The sequence below is a fragment of the Bubalus bubalis genome, chromosome 3 (genome assembly GCF_019923935.1).
Source record: "Bubalus bubalis isolate 160015118507 breed Murrah chromosome 3, NDDB_SH_1, whole genome shotgun sequence".
Lineage (NCBI taxonomy): Eukaryota > Metazoa > Chordata > Mammalia > Artiodactyla > Bovidae > Bubalus > Bubalus bubalis.
The window spans coordinates 148,067,031-148,091,107 of NC_059159.1; the positions used below are offsets into that span (position 1 = coordinate 148,067,031).

The 24,077-nt window shown below is 39.9% G+C and overlaps 1 long non-coding RNA gene across 1 annotated transcript; it reads right to left on the bottom strand.

Annotated features, from left to right (window-relative positions):
- Positions 1–551: 551 nt before the first annotated feature.
- On the bottom strand, positions 552–7,147 carry LOC123332924. The gene is made up of 2 exons (XR_006550091.1): positions 7,026–7,147; positions 552–720 (listed from the first exon to the last, which is right to left on the bottom strand). It is a non-coding gene; the product is annotated as an uncharacterized LOC123332924 (long non-coding RNA).
- Positions 7,148–24,077: the final 16,930 nt, after the last annotated feature.

Consider the following 24,077-nt stretch of genomic DNA (forward strand, 5'->3'; position numbering starts at 1 on the left):
ACATTAAACAAAAGATTAGGTGTAAGTATGAGGCCATACTTTCTCTTTTATCATCCCACTAGGATGAAGACATACCAAAGTTGAATGCACAGAAACAGAGAGTAGAAAAGTGGTTGTTTGGGGATGAAGGTTGGGGGCTATAGAGAGAGGCTGATAAAAGGGAACATGCTTTCAGTTATAAGAGGAATAAAGTCTGAGGATCTAATGAATAATGTGATTCATTAGAATAGTTAATAATTTTTAACTACAGTTAAAAATACTATAATGTATAATTGACATTTGCTAAGAGAGTAGAACTTAAGTGTTCTCACCAAAAAAATAAAAAGGTATATATGAAAGGTGATGGATGTGTTAATGAACTTGATGGTGGGAATCCTTTTAAAATGTATTTGAATATCAAATCATTACATTGTATACTTTAAATATATTATAATTTTGTCAATTTACCTCAGTAAAGATGGAAATAAAGGACTGGAAGTATACCATATATGAATATTAGGTAACTGCATTAGTTACTAGGGCAGGTTGCATAACAAATACCAAAGCATGAGTGGAATAAACAGCAGAAATTTATTCTCTCACAGTTTTAGGTGCTAGAAGTCTGAGTCAAGGTGCCAACAAGGTTGATTTCTTCTGAGGCCCTTCTCCTTGGCTTGTGGATGGCATCTTCTCCCTGCAGCTTCACATGGTCCTCTCTGTGCGTGTCTGTGTCCTAATTTCCTTTTCAGGTAAGGAAATCAGTTACTAACCATTACTAATCCAATATTAGTAATATTGGATTCACATTCACTCTGATAACCTTATTTTAACCTTGTTTCCTCTATAAAAGCCCTATCTCCAAACACAGTCACATTCTGAGGTGTCAGGAGTTAGAACGTCAGCATATGCACATGAGACTATTCAGCCTATAAGTAATTATTTAACTTTTCATAGTAAGTATAAAGCTAAGGTACCTCCTATGTGGTTTATCCACTCCAAAAACCTGCCATTTTTTTTTTTACATTTATTTATTTATTTTTGGTTGTGCTGGGTTTTAGTTGTTGCACACGCACTTTCTCTAGTAACAGCAAGGAGGGGTCACTCTCTGGTTGTGCATGGGATTCTCATTATGGTGGCTTCTCTTATTGTGGAGCGTGGGCTCTAGGGCACAGGCTCAACATTTGTGGTGCATGGGCTTAGTTGCCCCGCAGCATGTGGATTCTACCCTGACCAGGGGTCAAACCTGTGTCCCCTGCATTGGCAGGCAGATTCTTAAAGGCTGGATCACCAGGGAAGTCTGTTTCTAATTTTTTTACAACAGTGGGTAATTTCAGAAATGAAGGCAATGTTAAATTAACAGTGGTGAACCAAAGTAGTTTATCCTTGGTAAATGGGATTTGATTCTAACATGATGCAAATGTATCAATTTTCACAATATTTTTCAAGTTATAAAAATATAAGAGAAATATAGAAGTATAGGAAGAAAAATTTTAAGGCTTCCCTCTTCTCATGTGATCCTCTTAAGATGACCAATGTTAAGTTTGTACTTTTTCATATTAAAAAGGCTTCTATGTGAAAATTTACACTAAAACAGATGCACATATGGAGATTCCATATGGAGGTATTTTCATACCCATTTCACTTTTATCAGTCACGTCACCCATCTTAATATCCCAGTTTCATAATGCAATTTCAGTGGAATTCATTTAACAACTCAACTTGACAGATAATCAACACCTTTCAATGAGGGGAGGGGCAAATAACATGACTTCCACTTGCCAATAATAGCAGAAAGTTCTAGCACTCAATTCTTTTCTTGTATAGACCTTGCCCATTGGACTCTTAACAACTATTCTAATTCCTTCCCTCTTGCCTTCTCAGAATATAGAAATAGGAACAAAATAGATGCTCACTTTCGTGGACTCCCTTGCAGCTAGCAGTGGAGATGTGACCTGATTTGTAAGTGTAATATAAGGGAATTCATTATTCACTGAGAGTGATCTGTTTCTTCTCCTGATAAGAGGAAAGCTGCCTACAAATGGTTTTCTCTATCATTAGATAAAGTCTCATGAGGTTGCCAGGCCCAGAGGGAGGGCCAAGAAAACCACAGACATCCTCTGACATGCAAAAGAAGAGTTTCCCAGCAATCGGACTATGTTGAAGGGAGAAAGGTCTCTTCATCAAAATATGCCAGGTGAATGTACTGTCACCCACAGCTAGGGACTGACAATACATTTGATTTCTATCAGCATAACCAACAAGAGAGTCATAAAATGTGTTAGAAACTTCTATAAATCTGTAAGAAATAGGACAGACTTCACAAATGAGGATATCCAACTGGCTCATGTTCTTAGTTATCTGAGAAATGCAAATTAAAACCACAATGGACACTATATACCCACCAGAATGGCTAAAACTTTTAAGCTTAAAATACCAAGTTTGGACAAGGATATGGAGCAAGTGAAATGTTCATAAATTGTTGGTAGGACTGTAAATTAGTATAATTACTTTGAAACCAACTTGTCAGTTACTGATAAAGATAGACATATGCATACCTTATAACCAGCAATTGTGCTCCTAGATACATCCCCTATGGAAATGAAGACATCATCCACCCAAAACACCTGTACACAAATGTTTGTATAGCAATATTACTCACAACACCTAAAAACTGAAAATAATCCAAATATCCATCAACAGTAGAACAGATCAATTAATTGATCAATTAATCTTGGTATAGTCACACAATGAAGACAATGAACAACCTGGGTAAAATTTAATATTGTACAAAAGAAACCAGACTTTAAAAATACACACTATAGAATTCTATTTGCATAAAGTTTTTTTGAAAGGGGCAAAACTACTCTATAGTGTTAGAAGTCAGGAGAGTATTGGTAAATTTTAGGGAGGGAGAGGTAACTGGGAGAAGAATTGAGGAGGGCTTCTGGGATGTTGCCAAAGCTCTGTTTCCTGACCCGGGCAGGTCACTTTGTGAAGACTGATTGAGCTGTGTACTTATTATTCTTCACTTTCCTGTACATGTGTTATACTTCAACTAACAAAGTTTATTGATAAAGACATTACACTGAAAAACAGGATGGGAAGTTTGTGTCCCAAGAAAATATTTGAATTTGCCCTGTAAGACATGAGGAGCTGGTGAAGATTTTTAAGCAGAAGAGTGATGTGATCCAGCTGTACAAGCCCATGGGATAAACTAGAGTGGTGGTTAAGGGCAAGAGATTGGTAGGAAGAGCTGTAACGAGCAATATTGTAGGAAAGAGAAAAAGGATGCTGTGTCCTTGGACCACCACAGTGATGACTACTGGAGTATCACACCAGAGAATGAATATGAAAGCCTGCTGGACTACCACAATCTGTTGGATGCTATGACAATGCAGAGGATGAAGTTAAGAGAAAGACAAGTTGATTTGGAGCATGTTCGCATTGGGCTTCCCTGGTGGCTCAGCTGGTAAAGAATCTGCCTGCAATGCAGGGGACCAGGGTTGAGTCCCTGGGTTGGAAAGATCCCCTGGAGAAGGGAACAGTTACCCACTCCAGTATTCAGGCCTGGAGAATTCCATGGACTGTACAGTCCATGGGGTTGCAAAGAGTTGGACACAACTGAGCAACTTTCACTTTACTTCGTGTTCTCATTACCAGGTGGTGCTAGTGGTAAAGAACCCACCTACCAATGTAGGAGACATAAGAGATGTGGATTCTATCACTGGGTCTGGAAGATCCCCCAGAGGAGGGTTCAGCAACCCACTCCAGGGTTCTTACCTGGAGAATCCCATGGACAAGAGGAGCCTGGCAGGCTATAGTCTCTAAGATCTCAAAGTCAGACACAACTGAAGCTATTTAGCGCACAGCACACTCATTACTCAATTCACTGTCACTCAACACAGGTATCTTGGAGGTGTCAATGCTGTGGGCAGGAGCAACAGATCCCACATCCTCACATCTCCCTTCCTCACTGTCCTGCCCCCAACCTAGCAGGAGGTAGCAAATACAGCCTCCTTTCAATGAAGCTAAATTTGCTATCTTTGTCCCTTGATGGTACCGCTGTCTTATTTTCTTTATATCCTAGTGTTTTAACAACCAGAAATGTTTACATATCTATCAAAGGAATGCCAATCTAGCAGAACAACAAAAAAGCAAATATAAACCTCCCATAGTCAAGTGACCAAACAGCAGTAACAGAATGAGGCAGAGTGAAATTCTGATGTGATGTGAAAGCAAGTACCCAGATGACAGTACCTACATAGGATTCTCACCTAAATATGCAGCCTGAACCTCACCCTCAGGAAATAATCAGCAAAACCTGAAATCCAGACATTCTATAACATAACTGGCCAGTCGAACTCTTTTAAAAAGTCAATAATGTTCTAAATTAAAAGAGACTAAAGAGGCATCACCAAGTGCAATATAGGAATTTTAAATAGGAAAAAGCTATGGATGACATTCTCAGAAATTCTAAGTATAAATGATATTTTGGAATAGTTTTTAAGTTTGAGATGTGATAATGGGTATACATATGGAGACAGAATTTTCTCATTCTTAAGGAATATATGTTGAAACATTTAGCAATGAAGTGTCATGATGTCTGTAATTTACATAGAAAAACAAATGCAAAAAACTGGTGAACATAGCTTTTACCTGGTAAAAGGTATATTCAAGTGTTTGTTGCAGTCTTCTTTCAACTTTTCTGTAGATTTTAAATTTTTCAAAAGAGAAATATAATTAAAAGTAATTAAAAGTAAAACAGTTTAAAAAATAAATTTGATTTAGAAATGAGAGGGGCCACAAAACCCTATTCTAGAAACTTTTCACAGGGCAAAATATATGAGTTCCATGTTCTGAACAGTTAATGAAACAAAATGTAGTGAAATGGGACACAGAACTACAAAGGCCAGAGAAGGAACAAGATGGTAAGTAAATATATAAAGACAGAGGATAGATCAGATCAGTCACTCAGTCATGTCCGACTCTTTGCGACCCCATGAATCGAAGCACGCCAGGCCTCCCTGTCCATCACCAACTCCCGGAGTTCACTCAAACTCACATCCATCGAGTCGGTGATGCCATCCAGCCATCTCATCCTCTGTCGTCCCCTTCTCCTCCTGCCCCCAATCCCTCCCAGCATCAGGGTCTTTTCCAATGAATCAACTCTTCGCATGAGGTGGCCAAAGTACTGGAGTTTCAGCTTTAGCATCATTCCTTCCAAAGAAATCCCAGGGCTGATCTCCTTTAGAATGGACTGGTTGGATCTCCTTGCAGTCCAAGGGACTCTCAAGAGTCTTCTCCAACACCACAGTTCAAAAGCATCAATTCTTCGGCGCTCAGCCTTCCTCACAGTCCAACTCTCACATCCATACATGACCACAGGAAAAACCATAGCCTTGACTAGACGAAACTTTGTTGGCCAAGTAATGTCTCTGCTTTTGAATATGCTATCTAGGTTGGTTATAACTTTCCTTCCAAGGAGTAAGCGTCTTTTAATTCCATGGCTGCAGTCACCATCTGTAGTGATTTTGGAGCCCAGAAAAATAAAGTCTGATGCTGTTTCCACTGTTTCCCCATCTATTTCTCATGAAGTGGTGGGACCGGATGCCATGATCTTCGTTTTCTGAATGTTGAGCTTTAAGCCAACTTTTTCACTCTCCACTTTCACTTTCATCAAGAGGCTTTTGAGTTCCTCTTCACTTTCTGCCATAAGGGTGGTGTCATCTGCATATCTGAGGTTATTGATATTTCTCCTGGCAGATAGAAGGTGAGAACAGATCCCAAAGGCACGTACAGAAGCATGGGGCTCTCACGCTAAGCAAAGAGATAGTACCGTCCTCTAGAAAACTGCTGTTGAAGACAGTTAGTGATCAGAAGCAGCACAGGCCAGAAGCTCAGATGCCAGCTCTGGGACTCACTGGCTAAAGAACTAAAGGCAAGTTTTTTCCTTTTAACTTCCCCAATTTCTTTTTCTTTATAAACAATGAGGATTAAAATACAAATATCCACAGGGATGCTGAGAGAGGTCCATCAAACATGTAGCAAAGTAGCCAGCATCACAAGGGGTTAACAGTCACTGCTATTATGATCACAGATATATTTTACAAAGTTAGGCAGAAATGGATATCCTGGATTTACAGCTCCATGCAAGCTCTGTCAAATGAAGGTGATAGCCCACCTGGTGGGGGAAGCAGCTTGGGGAAATTATAATCAGAAAAGGGGTATTCGAGGATAGTACAGCCTTGGTAATCAAACAGGTCTGGGATACAATACTAGCTCCATCACTTTTTACTTACATGTCTTTGGGTAATTACCTTTCTAAGTCTCAATTTTCTTGTGGGGTGGCTAAGAAGTTAAAATAATGAAAGCCTTGAATCTAAGTGAAAGTGAAGTTGCTCAGTTGTGTCCTACTCTTTGTGACCCCATGGACTGTAGCCCACCAGGCTCCTCTGTCCATGGGATTCTCCAGGCAAGAATACTGGAATGGGTTGCCACTTCCTTCTCCAGGGGATCTTCCTAACCCAGGGATCGAACTTGGGTCTCCCGCATTGCAGGCAGACTCTTTACAATCTGAGCCACCAGGGAAACCCACAGATATGTATAAAAACATTCTTCATTATATTGCATAATTTTAAAAAAGACTGAACTGAATTAAATAAGAATTTTTACTTTCATATATAAATAGCAAAGATGTTTTATTTGTGGGGGGAAAGGCATAGATAAGGTAGATGACTTCTGTCTCATGGTTTTTTATTTAAAACAAAAACTGCCCAGCTCTCCATCAGATTTTAGATAGGAAAGATGCTGAGAAGATAAGAAAATACATCAGCAAGTTACCACATCCTTTTGAAATCCTGATCACCTTTCTCTTCAGTCTTCAGGGCTTTTTAAGCCTTATTTTCAGTTAGTTATATTTTAGATGAAGTTGCATAGCACATGGTCATCCAGGTGAGGCTACTCTATGGAATGACTACATTCTATCCTGTGCCTAATACCTTCTTTTTTTCCAAGAAGGAATTTAGGAAGTCAACAAGGTCACTCACCTAAAGCACAGTCTAGAGACCACCGATCCAGACTTCACAAGAGACTGAGGACTATCATGGCCAACCTCAGCTCTTTCTTCTGCCAGGACTTCTGGAGACCTCTCCCAACAATGGATGTCATGCTGGCAGAAAGGAAGAGATGGTAATCCAAGAGGCAAAGAAGGACTGTTCAAATTATTGGATTGGGCTAAAAATATTTTCATTCTAAAAAAATAGACTTTATTTTTTAGAGCAGCTACATCATAGTAAAATTAGCAGAAAGTACAGAGAATTTTCCCATGTACCCTTTGACCCCACAGTACAGCCATCCATATGATCAACATTCCCAATCAGTGTGATATGTTTGTTACAATGAGTGAACCTATATGGATACATAATTATCACCCAAAGTATATGGTTTATGTTAAGGTTTGCCAATCCCAAAGAAAGGCAATGCCAAAGAATGCTCAAACTACCACACAATTGCACTCATCTCACACGCTAGTAAAGTAATGCTCAAAATTCTCCAAGCCAGGCTTTAGCAATACGTGAACCGTGAACTTCCGGATGTTCAAGCTGGTTTTAGAAAAGGCAGAGGAACCAGAGATCAAATTGACAACATCCGCTGGATCATGGAAAAAGCAAGAGAGTTCCAGAAAAACATCTATTTCTGCTTTATTGACTATGCCAAAGCCTTTGACTGTGTGGATCACAATAAACTGTGGGAAATTCTGAAAGAGATGGGAATACTAGACCACCTGACCTGCCTCTTGAAAAACCTATGTGCAGGTCAGGAAGCCACAGTTAGAACTGGACATGGAACAACAGACTGGTTCCAAATAGGAAAAGAAATACGTCAAGGCTGTACATTGTCACCCTGCTTATTTAACTTATATGCAGAGTACATCATGAGAAACACTGGGCTGGAAGAAGCACAAGCTGGAATCAAGATTGCTGGGAGAAATATCAATAACCTCAGATATGCAGATGACACCACCTTTATGGCAGAAAGTGAAGAGGAACTAAAGAGCCTCTTGATGAAAGTGAAAGAGGAGAGTGAAAAAGTTGGCTTAAAGCTCAACATTCAGAAAGCTAAGATCATGGCATCTGGGCCCATCACTTCATAGGAAATAGATGGGGAAACAGTGGAAACAGTGTCAGACTTTATTTTTGGGGGGTTCCAAAATCACTGCAGATGGTGATTGCAGCCATGAAATTAAAAGACGCTTACTCCTTGGAAGGAAAGTTATGACCAACCTAGATAGCATATTAAAAAGCAGAGATTACTTTGCCAACAAAGGTCCATCTAGTCAAGGCTATGGTTTTTCCAGTGATCATGTGTGGATGTGAAAGTTGGACTATGAAGAAAGCTGAGTGCCGATGAATCGATGCTTTTGAACTGTGGTGTTGGAGAAGACTCTTGCGAGTCCCTTGGACTGCAAGGAGATCCAACCAGTCCATCCTAAAGGAGATCAGTCCTGGGTGTTCATTGGAAGAACTGATGCTGAGGCTGAAACTCCAGTACTTTGGCCACCTCATGCAAATGCTGACTCATTGGAAAAGAGCCTGATGCTTGGAGGGATTGCGGGTAGGAGGAGAAGGGTATGACAGAGGATGAGATGGCTGGATGGCATCACCAACTTGATGCACATGAGTTTGGGTGAACTCCTGGAGTTGGTGATGGACAGGGAGGCCTGGCGTGCTTCGATTCATGGGGTCGCAAAGAGTCAGACACAACTGAGTGACTGAACTGAACTGAACTGAACTGAAGGTTTGTTCTTGGTGTTGTACATTCCAGTTTGAACTAATGTATAATGACATGAATCTGTCATTATAGTATCATACCAAATAGCTTCAATGACCTAAAAATCCTCCGTGCTCTGCCTGTTCATTGCTCCCTAGCCCCAAGCTCCTGAAAACCACTAATCTTTTTACTGTCTCCATGTTTGAGTGGACCAGGCTATATTTAACATGGAGTAGATACCTAGTTACTTTTTTCTTGCTAACAAGTAGAAGGAAGTTTGAGAGAAACACCTGAATAGTTACACACAGTTGGAAGGAGCTATTTTTGGAAAGATGAAGTTGGAGCATGAGTTCATTTTCAATGTTACTACATTGCTTTTTGGACTTCCCTGGTGGCTCAGAAGGTAAAGCATCTGCCAACAATATGGGAGACTCTGGTTCAATCCTTGGGCCAGGAAAATCTCCTGGAGAAGGAAATGGCAATGGTGGAGAGGCCACTGTACTAGCCTAGTGACCAGGTATACTGAGTGTGGTGGTTAATTTTATGCATCAACTTGACTGAATCACAGGGCACATGAGTATTTGGCTAAACATTATTTCTGGGTGTATCTGTGAGGGTGTTTCTGGATGAGATTAATATTTGAATCAGTAAACTAAGTAAAGCAGATTGCCCTTCCCAATGCAGGTGGACTTCAGCCAATCCACTGATGGCTTCAACAGAACAAAACCAGGATGGAATCTCCTGTCCTTGGCATGGAATTTTACCATCAGCTCCTCTGATTCTCAGGCCTTTGGACTCAGACTGGAATTTACACCCCTGGCTTTCCTGGATCTCCAGCTTGCAGACAACACATCTTGGGACTTCTCAGCTTCCATACTTGCATGGGTCAATTCTTATAACAAATCCTCTCCCTCTCTATATATATATATCTCCTATACTTTATTTTGGTCTTTGTTTATATTTCTCTGGAGAATTCTGACTAATACACAGAAATGTGTGACTTACCAGAACATAGGTTGCAGTTAAAGCCATGATGTAGATGATATCTTCCCAAGAGGGTGCTTCAGGAACAAAGAGACAGCACCTAGGTCAGCACCCGGGGGTCCAAACCAACTCTTTGCAACTCTATGGACTGTAGTCCACCAGGCTCCTTTGTCCATGGGATTCTCCAGGCAAGAATACTGGAGTGGGTTGTCATGCCCTCCTCCAGGGGATCTTCCCCACCCAGGGACTGAACCCACATCTCTTATGCTTCCTGCATTGGCAGGTGGGTTCTTTACCACTAGCACCACCTGGGAAGCCTAGGATCAGGAAGAAATCTGTAAATAACATGCAAAAGGAGAGGCCAGAGCAGGGAAGAGCGAAACCAAGAAGCTGTGGTATCACAAAAAGCTAGAGCACAACCACATCAGAAAATTGGATGGAGAGACATTTAAAATAGAATTTGGACTTCTTCCATTGCTGACTTGAGATGTTCAAACAGTGAGTTCTCTACATTGACTTGCTTAATTTTCATAACATCTCTGTATGTATTTAAAATGTCACTGCCTGAGAGATATTCATTTCATTGCAAATGGAAATGAATATCGCTTCTTAAAATGTTTTCCTGTGAGGCTTAGTGGGGAACTGACAAGCTGCCAAAACATCACTGTACATATTGCTCATTGTCAGAAAGGGGGCAATGGCAACACTCCATGGAAGGACTTGACTGTGATCTGTGTTAGCATCACAGATATTGCGCAGCCACACAGTGGCTTCTCCTTTGGTGGAAAAATACAAACTTTGTGCTTTTCCTTAGGAGGTTCCTTGTCCAAAATGGTTAATCTGAGTTTAATGAAGCCTATCTACTTGCCTTCTGGTTTATGGATAAATACAGGTAAAGAAAAAGTGAAGTGGCTTCAGTTCAGTTCAGTTCAGTTCCGCCGCTTAGTTGTGTCTGACTCTTTGTAACACCATGAATCGCAGTACGCCAGGCCTCCTTGTCCAACACCAACTCCTATAGCCCACCCAAACTCATGTCCATTGAGTTGGTGATGCCATTCAACCATCTCATCCTCTGTCGTCCCCTTCTCCTCCTGCCCTCAATCTTTCCCAGCATCAGGGTCTTTTCAAATGAGTCAGCTCTTCGCATCAGGTGGCCAAAGTATTGGAGTTTCAGCAGGCATCTCATCCTCTGTCATCCCCTTCTCCTCCTGCTCTCAATCTTTCCCAGCATTAGGGTCTTTTCCAATGAGTCAGCTCTTCCCATCAGGTGGTCAAAGTATTGGAGTTTCAGCTTCAACATCAGTCCTTCCAATGAACACCCAGGACTGATCTCCTTTAGGATGGACTGGTTGGGTCTCCTTGCAGTCCAAGGGACTCTCAAGAGTCTTCTCCAACACCACAGTTCAAAAGCATCAATTATTCGGTGCTCAGCGTTCTTTACAGTCCAACTCTTACATCCATACATGACTACTGGAAAAACCATAACCTTGACTAGAGACCTTTGTTGGCAAAGGAATGTCTCTGCTTTTCAATATGCTGTCTAGGTTGGTCATAACCTTCCTTCCAAGGAGTAAGGGTCTTTTAATTTCATGGCTGCAATTACCATCTGCAGTGATTTTGGAGCCCCCCAAAATAAAATCTCTCACTGTTTCCACTGTTTCCCCATCTATTTGTATTTTCACTACAAACAAAGCTAGTGGAGGTGATGGAATTCCAGTTGAGCTATTTAAAATCCTGAAAGATGATGCTGTGAAAGTGCTGCACTCAATATGCCATAAAATTTGGAAAATTCAACAGTGACCACAGGACTGGAAAAGGTCAGTGTTCATTCCAATCCCAAAGAAAGGCAATGTCAAAGAATGCTCAAACTACCACACAATTGCATTCAACTCACACACTAGTAAAATAATGCTCAAAATTCTCCAAGCCAGGCTTTAGCAATACATGAACCGTGAACTTCCAGATGTTCAAGCTGGTTTTAGAAAAGGCAGAGGAAGCAGAGATCAAATTGCCAACATCTGCTGGATCATCGAAAAAGCAAGAGAGTTCCAGAAAAACATCTATTTCTGCTTTATTGACTATGCCAAAGCCTTTGACTGTGTGGATCACAATAAACTGTGGGAAATTCTTCAAGATATGGGAATACCAGACCACCTGACCTGCCTCTTGAAAAACATGTATGCAGGTCAGGAAGCCACAGTTAGAACTGGACATGGAGCAACACAACAGACTGGTTCCAAATAGGAAAAGGAGTACGTCATGGCTGTATATTGTCACCCTGCTTATTTAACTTATATGCAGAGTACATCATGAGAAATGCTGGGCTGGATGAAGCACAGGCTGGAATCAAGATCGCTGGGAGAAATATCAAAAACCTCAGATATGCAGATGACACCACCCTTATGGCAGAAAGTGAAGAGGAACTAAAGAGCCTCTTGATGAAAGTGAAAGAGGAGAGTGAAAAAGTTGGCTTAAAGCTCAACATTCAGAAAACTAAGACCATGGCATCTGGTCCCATCACTTCATGGCAAATAGATGGGAAACCAGTGGAAGTGTCTTCACAAGGACACAAACAGATGAAAGCAGGAGGTGGGACTTTCTGCAGTACAATAGGAATCAGTACACAGAACACAGTATAACTGTCCCTTTAAAAGGTTAACGTTGTATGAAGAGGGGTGGGGGAGGGGGTACAAGAGGGGACTGTGTTTTATTAAGAGATACTATACTGGACATAATTATGCAATATACAGTCCTGAATCAGATCCTGGTGTGTACACAGAAAGGCAAGTTTTGAGATAATTGTAAAACAACTCTGAATTGGTATTGGAGATATGGGAAGTTATTAATTTTGTTAGGTATGATAATATTCACATGATTAGGAAGCAAAAGCTTAATTTTTAAAAATGCATACTGAAATATGTAGAGTTTAACTGTCTGTAATTCACATTGCAATACTGTAATTGCATTACTTTGCCAACAAAGGTTTGTATAGTCAAAGCTATGTTTTTTCCAGCAGTCATGTATGGATGTGAAAGTTGGACCATAAAGAAGGCTGAGGGCTGAAGAATTGATGCTTTTGAACTGTGGTGTTGAAGACTCTTGAGAGTCCCTTGGACTGCAAGGAGATCCAACCAGTCAATCCTAAAGGAAATCAGTCTTGAATATTCATTGGAAGGACTGATGCTGAAGCTCAAACTCCAATATTTTGGCCACCTGATGCAAAGAGCCAACTCATTAGAAAAGGCCCTGATGGTAGGAAAGACTGATGGCAGGAGAAGGGGATGACAGAGGACAAGATGGTTGGATGGCATCACTGACTCTACGGACATGAGTTTGAGCAAGCTCCAGGAGTTGGTGATGGATAGGGAAGCCTGGCATGTTGCAGTCCATGGGGTCACAAAGAGCTGGACACAACTGAATGACTGAACTGAACTGATACCTTACACTGAAATATTTTAACCTGCTCCCAACATGATAAGGCAAATACAGCAGAATCAGACATTACTAATGTTCACCAGTATCTGGTTGCCCCTACTTTCTAATGCATGGAGAATTACACTCCCCCATGTTCTTGAAGTTAACCTAAGAGTGGTTGGGAAAGAAAATTAGATCTTGCCAAAGGAAAGTGGGCAGAAATAATAAGGTAGTTCAGGGGCAAACATTTAATCATCTGTATCGTCTCTCCAGATTGCTTTTAGTCTGTCCCACAAGAAGCCCAGAAGCCTCTTGTTTTGTTTAGGTATCATAACATTATGGAGTCTTTGTCAGCCTGGAACCCCAAGTGATGCTCAAATGATATACAAATTATGGCCCTGATCTTCCCACCAACTTACGTTGAACATATAGCAGAATATTTTATTGCTCCCCACTGTGAAGCCACTGGGGTTGTTTGTTATTGAAGTATAAGGCAGACTTTCCTGTAACTAAGTGATGGGCGTATTTTATTACTTTACTTTTCTGAAATTTTTTACAATAAAAAGTCTAAATCATGATCTTCTTTTAAAAATGAGTGTCTATATCACTGGCATTAATTCATTGAGATTCTTGCTTATTCACAACTTCTTTTGTGATGCTGGAGCCAACTCCATATTGTCAGAGTAAATATTTTGGTATACTGAAAAGAGTCAGGACTACATACTGTTTCTAAAAAATTTTTCTGATTGACATGAGTCATATTTTTTGAATTCAGTTTCCCTCCTTATAAAATGAAAAATTTGGACAAGACAGTCCCTAAAGTGGTTTCCATTTACAAAATGTAATGACTAGGCAATTTAGGGACTTAATACCACTCATTTTTAAGTGAATATAAAAATATATATATATATATATATATATATTTCACAGTGATTTTAAATCTATTTCCTTTTCCTTGAACTTAAATTTCATTCTTGATTGTATTAACTTGTTCCTTAGTAGATACACTGCTTAAGGAACAAATTTTTAAGAAACTTTGGGGATGGAGAGCAAGTAAATTCTGTTTTACTATCTCAAGACACTGACTGGAAATAATAGGTCATATGAGGCATCAGTGCCTATGAAGCACCTTGAAGAGGCACAGAGCCAGAGGAGAAAATTTAGTACACAGTGCACTTATACACATAAGGCTATTTAAAGTTCTTATTCTTAAGTAGAAAGCTGGACCTACTTTAAATGCAAAAATCAGGACTTGAATGCTATTTTGAGGCAATAAATGGAATGCCTGAACAGAAATAGCAATTGATAAAATACCTCACTGGAATAATATACTTTAATAAGACTGTGGTGACTGAGGTTGAAAGCAAAGACTTCCCATCGTCACTCCTCTGGTTTCTACTTGGAGGGAGCTCACTGGGGCGACACTCTTGCTCTCTTTCCTCCCCACTCTTTTCTTCACCCCAGGGAAGAGAAGGGATTCATCTCATTGGTTGTTTGGGAGGAAAAAACTAAGGGTTTGTGGCTTAGCCCCTTCCTTTTCTGTCTCTCTTTAGGATCTAGATCTAACTATCTGAAAAGTATGCTTTCTTTGCCTCTCTGTGCCTTGAGTGTTAGGTGACCAAGTCCTGGCCTGAAGATTGGGAGGCAAGTACTGGGTTGGCTAAAAAGTTTGTTCAAGTTTTTCCAATCATGTCCTTAGAGAAAAAAATCTGAACAAACTTTTTGGCCAACCCAATAGTTCTAACAGCCAATTGGTTGTCCAGTAATGACAGTGACTGAGTGAACAAGTCTTGTTCTGGAGCCCAGCACTGGCAAGCTTATTGGATTGCAGGTGGAAAGCCACATTAGCTAATAGCCCTAAACAGATCAAAGTAATAGAGGAAAACCTGAGATAACACACACATGGACATGGACTCCCTACCTCCTGTTCCATCTCTCAATAGCATTGGGGTGGGGGTAATGTTGTGTAGTGTGCATTTTTGTGTTGTTTGTTAATATTTGATGATGCTATAGAAGAAAAAAATGAATGGGCAAAAAAGATAATAAGTGGAAAGGAGAAAAGATGTAAAAAAAATAAGAATAGATGTAAGACATAAGTGTAGATAAGTAGATAATAAGTATTTGGAGTGGAAGGTATTGGCAAAATTCCTAGGATATGCAGTTAAAGAGAAGACGTTCCCAAGCAGAGTCTGTGTATACTAAGCATAGAGAGAGAAGGAATGCAAAGACTCAGAGAAATCTAAAATTCACAACTATAAATATCCATTAGGCACTGGGGCACTAAATATTCATGAGGTTTTAATTCAACCACCCTTTCAAGTTCTATGTGGCCTTCATCCAAGTGCAACTAGAAGTTCTAGCTTCTTAGCAAGCTAATTGGCAAACATGGCTGGACCAGACATCCTTGTCTCGCTGGCCACAGGCACCTTCTCTGATTTCACCTCCTTGTTCAAATCTCAATTCCAGTCCTTAGAGCATTACAACAGAGACACTGATGATGCAGAGATAGACACCCAACAGGAATACTGTGTTGGCAGGACTCAGAGCATGGCCTGCCCACCCCGCTTGCACCTTATCCTGAGTTCATTAACTAATCCTATACATTCTGCCTAGCTTATGTCTGTGTTTTAAAGTGACTCAATAAACTAAGTGCTTGGAGCAGTTACATTTGGCACCTTCTGTGCTGTGACCTCTGGGACCTCTTGGCTGATGAGTGTCCAGTTGGCAATGAATATGGGGATGACTCTCAACGAAGGTAATAGATCAGACTAGAGAAAGGTTCTCTGAAATTAAAGCAATATTTAAGAGAGAAATCTTTAACCTAAGGGGACTATGAAAACTGACTCATGGTCTATTGTAGAAAACACATTAAATAAGAAATCAGAAATAAATTCAGGTCAAAACTCAACAGAGGCCTGATCAAATCTATACAGAAAAAAATCAAAATCCCAAATCAAAGGAGATGGCTTTAGTGTTAGTGAGAGCTATGTCTAATGTGGATAGGCAGATATATTTGGCACAAATCAAGTGAGGCTGCAACTGCCCACTCCTGGGAGCTGACTGTGGAGGACTCTGATACCCAACATCCCAACTCTGCCCAGAGCATATAAAGAGGAACATGATGATCCAGCAAAATAGCTTTTGCAAAACCCCCAGTACTGCTCATGGTCTGTCACTCATCACAAAAATGAGGAACTTAAACCAGATCAGAATTAAATGAATAAAAGTTTAATCAAATCTTAATTAAGAAACACAATGAATTGGCAGAATGAAAGACATTCTACTCTAAGTCAATCCATCACTATAGTTTTTGTCTTTTCAAGGATGTCTTGCAAATGGAATCATACCATGTTTAATCTCTTGAGCCAGGCTCAGAAGTTTCATTCAGCATAATGCCTTTGTGATTGATCCCAGTTCTGTGTGTATCAGTTGTGTGTTCTTCTCACTGCTGGACAGAATTTCGTGGTATGGTTGTACCTCAGTCTTCTTATCTATTCACTTATTTAAAAACATTTTAATTGTTTCCAGGTTTTGGTTATTACATGTAAAACTTGTGTAAATTTTGGTGTAAAAAGAACTATTTATTTTTCTGGGGTAAAAAGCTAGAAATGAGGTTGCAACCAAAAGTGGGAAGTATATGTTTAACTATATGAGTTTATGTTTAACTACAAACTGTCAAACCCATTTCCACAGCAGCTGTACTATTTTCCATCCTCAGCAATGTCTGAGATTTCCAGTTGCTTTATATCCTCACCAGCACTTGGTGGTGTTAGTACTTTTTATTTCAATCATTCTGATAGGTATATAGGATGTGCATGTGTGCTCAGTCATGTCTGACTCTTGGCAACCCATGGACTGTAGCCATCCAGACTCCTCTGTCCATAGGATTTTCCAGGCAAAAATACTGGAATGGGTTGCCATTTCCTCCTCCAGGGGATCTTCCCGACCCAGGAATCAAACTCAAGTCTCCTGCGTCTCTTGTGTTGGCAGGTAGATTCTTTACCTCTGAGCCACTTGGGAAGCCCCTAGTATATAGTGATTCCTTCTTAAATTCTCTTTTCTTTCTTAGGAAACTTTGCCGATCCATTGAACATCCAAAAAAAAAGTTATTTCATTCCTAAAACTCATGCCATGAAAGTTTTGATAGTATCATCATCATTTAAGTTCAGTTCAGTCACTCAGTCGTGTCTGACTCTTTGCGACCCCATGGACCACAGCATGCCAGGCCTCCCTGTTTATCACCAACTCTCGGAGTTCACCCAAACTCATGTCCATTGAGTTGGTGATGCCATCCAATCATCTCATCCTCTGTCATCCCCTTCTCCTCTCACCTTCAATCTTTCCCAGCATCAGGGTCTTTTTAAATGAGTCAGCTCTTCACATCAGATGGCCAAAGTATTGGAGTTTCAGCTTCAACATCAGTCCTTCCAACGAACACTCAGGACTGATCTTTAGGATGGAATGGTTGGATCTCCTTGCAGTCCAAGCGACTCTCAAGAGTCTCCTCCAACACCACGGTTCCAAGGCATCAATTCTTCAGTGCTCAGCTTTCTTTATAGTCCAACTCTCACATCCATATATGACTACTGGAAAAACCATAGCCTTGACTAGACGGACCTTTGTTGCCAAAGCAATGTCTCTGCTTTTCAATATGCTGTCTAGGTTGGTCATAATTTTCCTTCCAAGGAGTAAACGTCTTTTAATTTCATGGCTGCAGTCACCATCTGCAGTGATTTTGCAGCCCCTCAAAATAAAGTCTCTCACTGTTTCCACTGTTTCCTCATCTATTTGCCATGAAGTGATGGGACCAGATGCCATGATCTTAGTTTTCTGAATGTTGAGCTTTAAGCCAACTTTTTCACTCTCCTCTTTCACTTTCATCAAGAGGCTCTTTAGTTCTTCTCCGCTTTCTGCCATTAAGGTGGTGTAATCTGCATATCTGAGGTTATTGATATTTCTCCTGGCAATCTTGATTCCAGCTTGTGCTTCATCCAGCCCAGCATTTCTCATGATGTATTCTGCATATAAGTTAAATAAGCAGGGTGACAATATACAGCTTTGACATACTCCTTTTCCTATTTGGAACCAGTCTGTTTTTCCATGTCCAGTTCTAACTGTTGCTTCCTGACCTGCATACAGATTTCTTAAGAAGCAGGTCAGGTGGTCTGGTATTCCCATCTCTTTCAGAATTTTCCACAGTTGATTGTGACCCACACAGTCAAAGGCTTTGGCATAGTCATCATCTAAGTGGCAATGCAAATCCTGTCTTTGCTTCTCCACTTACTGTCTTTGTGATCTCTGTCATGGTACTTCTCTGTACCTCCGTTTACTCTTCTGTAAAATAAGACTGATAATACTAATATAGCTATCTCATAAGGAGGTTGCTAGGATAAATAAAGTGATAAACACAAATAATGCCTGCCAAGCTGTAAGGTCTATAAAAATAGGAAACTTTATTGTTATTATTTAAGAAAAAAAAAAAAAGAAGCTGTTTCATTTACCACATACCTGGAAGAAAAAATGGGAAGGGACTGAGGGAAAAAAAAATCCAAACAACCAGAACAGCTATAGAAATTTCAGACATCATCATCAGAAGGAATTTGGTACCATATGGTATAAAATAAAAATAATGGCTCTTCCTCTCTGAGAAGAAGACCACACAAAACCAACAGTACATTCAAATGTTGGGTATATATATCTAACATCTGGTAACCCTTCTGTGAGGTTATGGGAAGATCCAGGAAACTTGAAAAAACCTCACAACAGCAAGACGGCCTTTGAATAACCTAAGCAAGCCCTTCAGTCTTGCCCCTAGCAGTTTCCTCCTGTGAGCTGGAAGTCACTATGTTTGACAACTATGCTTTATTGTCTCTGTTTCACATTAGCAACTAGGCTTTGGGGATAAAAATCTGTCCCATTCCAAATCTAAACTGATACAAATTTCTTGCATGCGTGCACATGCACACACTTGCTCTGACAACATATTGGGCATTAGAACAAACTGGGACAATAACTCAAAACTATCCAGAAACACTGACAGCTGCTAGTACAGTGGGCTAGATGTACTGGGGTACATCTAACAGGAACCTGGGGCAAGCCAGCTTCCCTCTGCATACAAAAGGAAGAGGTACACCATACAGCAGGCCAAACAGCAACCAAGGGCACATCATTCTTGTGTGATGCTACATCCTCCTTGAAAGGGGGCTTGCTGGTTTCTCAGAGCTCACAGAGAGGGGAGGACCCACTGGGTACCTGGGTCCTTCATAACCTGGCGTGCTACAGTCCATGGGGTCACAAAGAGTCGGACACAACTGAACTGAACTATCTGCTCTACAATTCTAATTGAAAAAAATCAAATGCTGAATCTTGAGATACTTCTAAAATTAATTAGCAATTTTGGGGGGTTTGGTTCTAGTTCTAAGTAACTTCATGGAAAGCCTAGACTTATTTTTATTTGTTCAGTAAGAACAAATATTATCAAGAATCTAATTCGTATTAGAGATTGTAGTGGATCTTGGGATACCATAGACAATAAAGTGTATGAGGAGCTACTTTCCTGGATTTTACAGTGTGGTAGTAATTTGGGTGCTGATCCTGGGAGTATACAGAAAGGCCACAGACAGTATTCAAAAAAATTGAGAATTCAATCCTGGGCTACAGACTTGAAAAAGAAAAGCCCCAACTATCAGAATTTGATACGTGGCTCAGGATTACATTTTCCCTAATTAAACCTATGCACCAGTAACATCACCTAAGTGGTGTGCTTGCTAAACATACATGTTCTTACTCTCATATTTACTATGAAACAAAGTCAGCTTTCTTTTTGGAGCTGAAGGTGCCTTCTGACTCCAAAGACCAGAAGATTCCAGGGTATTTGCTTGGCTCTGGTAGATTGACTCTCACGGAACTGACATCAGTCACAGGGGTTTCCATATGACTCTCATGTAACTGACATCAGTCACAGGGGTTTCCATACTATTCCATTAAGGGTGAGTGTATACAGAAGGAACAGGAAAAGTCTCCCTTCCCTCTTAACTCTATTTTCTAAGAGACTTGCTAAAAGATCTTTGGTGTTGTGATGTGAGGAAGAATTTTTTTTTTCCTCTCAGAAGTACAATTGAGTTACTTTTGCCTCTTGTTTGGAATTCTGCTTCTGATGACGGCACAGTAGTTCATATTGGACCACATCTCTTGCAGATAACAACTGAAGCTCTAAACAAAAACAAACAACAACAAAAACCCACAGACAACTAACTGAAGGAAGAAGTGAGAACAGGAAAAAACTGGAGTGGAGTTGACACTTGGAAGAACGGGACATTACTTAGTTATTCTCCCTCTTTTATGGATTTTTGCCTGAGGGCAAGCTTCAGTCTGTGTGGTGGCTGAAACTCAGAAACCTGCGCATTTGTCCTCGTTGCCCCAGTACAGTGTGCCCCAATGTAGTGGCTGAGGAATCAGAGGAGAAATGTAAGGGCAACCACACAAACTAAAAGTTAAGGGGAGAAATCTCAGAAAAAGAGAATTACCCACCAGATGCACCAAATTATCTGTGTAAAGACTGCCCATCTCTGACTGGCCTTTGAATGATGCATGAGCTTGGCAGACTGCAAGCAACACAGCTAAGGCTAAAAGAAGTAACAGAAGAGCTCAGCTACTGCCACTGCAAGAGAGACAGAGTCTGTGTTCAGACAAGTTAATTGCCTGCCAAAACAAACTAATCAATGCTATTCAGAGCAACAACAGAATCCAGAGTCTCTATAATATATCACCACAATGTGCAGAATATAACCCAGAATTATTAGATATATGAAGAAACAGAGAAACATGACTCATTCTAAAAGCAGTGCTTCTAAAACTTTTTGATCTGAGGAACTCTTTGTACTTTTAAAAACTATTGAGGACCCCAACAGAGCTTTATCATGCATATTATATCTATTGCTATTACCTTATTTAAAATTAAAGTTGACATTTTACAAAATTTATTAATTTCTAAAAATGTGTGTGTGTACTCAGTTGATTCCAATGCTTTGTCACCCTATGGACTGTAGCCCACCCAGGCTCCCCTGTCCATAGGAATTTTTCAGGCAAAAATACTGGAGTGGGTTGCCATTTCCTCCTTCAGGAAATCTTCTTGACCTAGCGATTGAACCCGCATTTCCTGCATCTCCTGCATTGGCAGGTGGATTCTTTACCACTGAGCCACCTGGGAAACCCAGCTATTTTAAAATAGCAAAAGTAAATATAGTACATGTCAACATAGATAATATGTTTTCATAAAAAATAACTATATTTGGCAAAATAAAAGCAATTAATGAGCGGCATTATTTACATTTTTCCAAATCTTCAATGTCTGATGATAGAAAAATAGCAAGATTCTCATGTTTGCTTATCCATGCAACCTATTGCAATGTTTTGGGTTGGTTTACATTAAAAAGATAATCTGGCCTCATATAGTTGGAGAGGTAGAAATATTTTAATAGCCTTCACAGATAATTGTGGATATTCTTCTTTAATACTGTACCAAAATTTGAGAAATAGTAGTTTCTTAAAGATTTATTGCCATGTGGAATCTGAAACTGGTAAATTTCATATGCTATTATATTAAAATCCATTGTTTTATATTGTACCTTTAATCCATGCATGAGTTTACAACACTAGCTTTGGTCATTTATGAAATACTGGTTCATTAAGTCATGCAGAACTTTTAAATGTTGATTAATTTCATTGTTCAATATTAAAAATCACAGTCATTAATATCATTACTGATCTCATTAGGCAAGTCTTTAAATACTAAGAAACTTTATGCTCATGATGATAGTTATAAATTTTTTAAAATTCCAATTTTCACTGAAATTTCAAATTATATTGCAGATAATAAATATTGTCAATTTCCTTGAAGTGACAAACTCTCATTCACTTTTTAAAAAATATCTACCAAATACTGAATTCTGAATTACCAGTGTGGCTACTCATTGTTCTTTAAGTTAAAAATGGTATTTCATGAAAGAATCAGCTAGTTCTGCTCACAGCTCAACAAATCACCAAGTACTTTTTAGATCTGCTTTTTTTACGCAGCAAAAGTGGTTTATGCATGATTCACATCTTGTCAGAGAATATTTTAAAAAATCTGTATTTAAAAGTTGAGATTTGAAGAAAGTAATAGTTTAATTTGGCTTCATCCAGGAAATTCTTAAATAACTAGCCACTAGTACAGCTTGATTCATTCTAAAATGTCAGGAGTTTTACTGACAACTGCTTTTGTATAGTCATTGCAAATGTTGGCATATTCCTACAGGCAAATAACACATTAGTATTATTAGTAAAATAGTTTTAACTTTTCAACTCCACAGAAAGCATCTTGGGAACCTCAGGAGCCTGCAAACCATGCTCTGAGAAATGTTGCACATGAGAAAATATAAACAATGAAGACTGACCTCAAGATCACCCAGATTGGGACTTCCCTGTGGTTATGAATCTGCCTGCCAACACAAGGGATATGGGTTCAATCCCTGGCCATGGAAGATTTCACATGCTTGGAGCAGCTTAGCCCATGCACCACAACAACTGATCCCCCCTGCTACAGCTATTGTAGCCTGCTCACCGTGGGGCCATGCTCCACAACAAGAGAAGCCACCACAGTGAGATGTCCATGTACAGCAATGAAGACACAGCAGAGCCATAAATAAATAATAAATGTAAAAAGGTCACCCAGATGTTTAAGATGAGAAAATTCCCTTTATAGTCTTACTTCAGTGGCTGGGGCCCGCAAATTAAACTGGCAAAGGAGATCAATAGGAGAAAAAAGGATATTTTTTCTATGTGTATGTATACAGGAACTAACCAAAGAAGTAATTAACTTCCTAAATGGTTAAAGTTAGAGGCTTTAGACCTAACTTAGAGGGGAATGGGAGCAGACTTGTATGAGATGAACAAAAAGGTTTCATTAGGCAAGACAAATGGGTTTTAAGAAAACCAAACTGAAGATAAGAACATCTGTGGTAATGTTTGTTTCAGCAGGTGTGAGTGGAGTGGTCTTTCCTTCTTCTTCATGGCTGTGAAATGTCCCAAAGAAGGGATTTACAGCAAGTTTAGTTTATTTTGATTTCTCTCCTGAGAGTAGACCTGCTTCCAAGATGAGATTTATGACAGCCTCATTTCTCAGAAGCTCCTGCTGAGTCAGATAAAGGAAGCTCCGAGAAAGCTCCTTTCTACATCTGTCAAATCTCAAATATATTCAGCTTAAAATACGGATACTGCTGTGGAGCTGGGATAGGTGGATGTAGATCAGCAGAGCTGGTTACAGGGAACTAAAGACGAGGAGTCTCTGCTATAGACTCAGTCTTGTCTCCTCAAATTCATATGTTGAAGACCTAACCTCTAATGAAACTGTATTTGGATATATGGCCCTTAGAGAGGTAATGAAGATGAGTAACATCAAAAAGGTGGGGCACTAATTCTATAGGACTTAAGAGAAGAAGAGGCAGAGACATCAAGGAAGCACACATACAGAGGAGAGAGGAACATGGCTATAAGGTGATCATCTGCAAACCAAGGAGAGAGGACTCACAAGAGACCAGATCTCTGGACACTTTGATATTGGACTTCTAGTCCAGTTTGTGGTATTTGCTATAGCAATCCAAGTTGACTAATAAACCCTCTTCAGACTCCTTTGGGCTTCCCTGGTGGGGAAGAATTTGCCCACAAGTGGGAGACCCTGGTGACCCTGATTCCATTCCTGGGTCTGGAAGATCTCCTGGAGAAGGGAATGGCTACCCACTCCAGTATTCTTGTCTGGAGAATTCCATGGACAGGGGAGAAAAGAGTCAGACACAACAAAAGTGACTGAGCACATACATGCAGACTCCTTTACAGATGTAGAGGACAGAATCAAATTCTTACCTATTGGGAAAGAGTCTAAGGAACAAAGCACA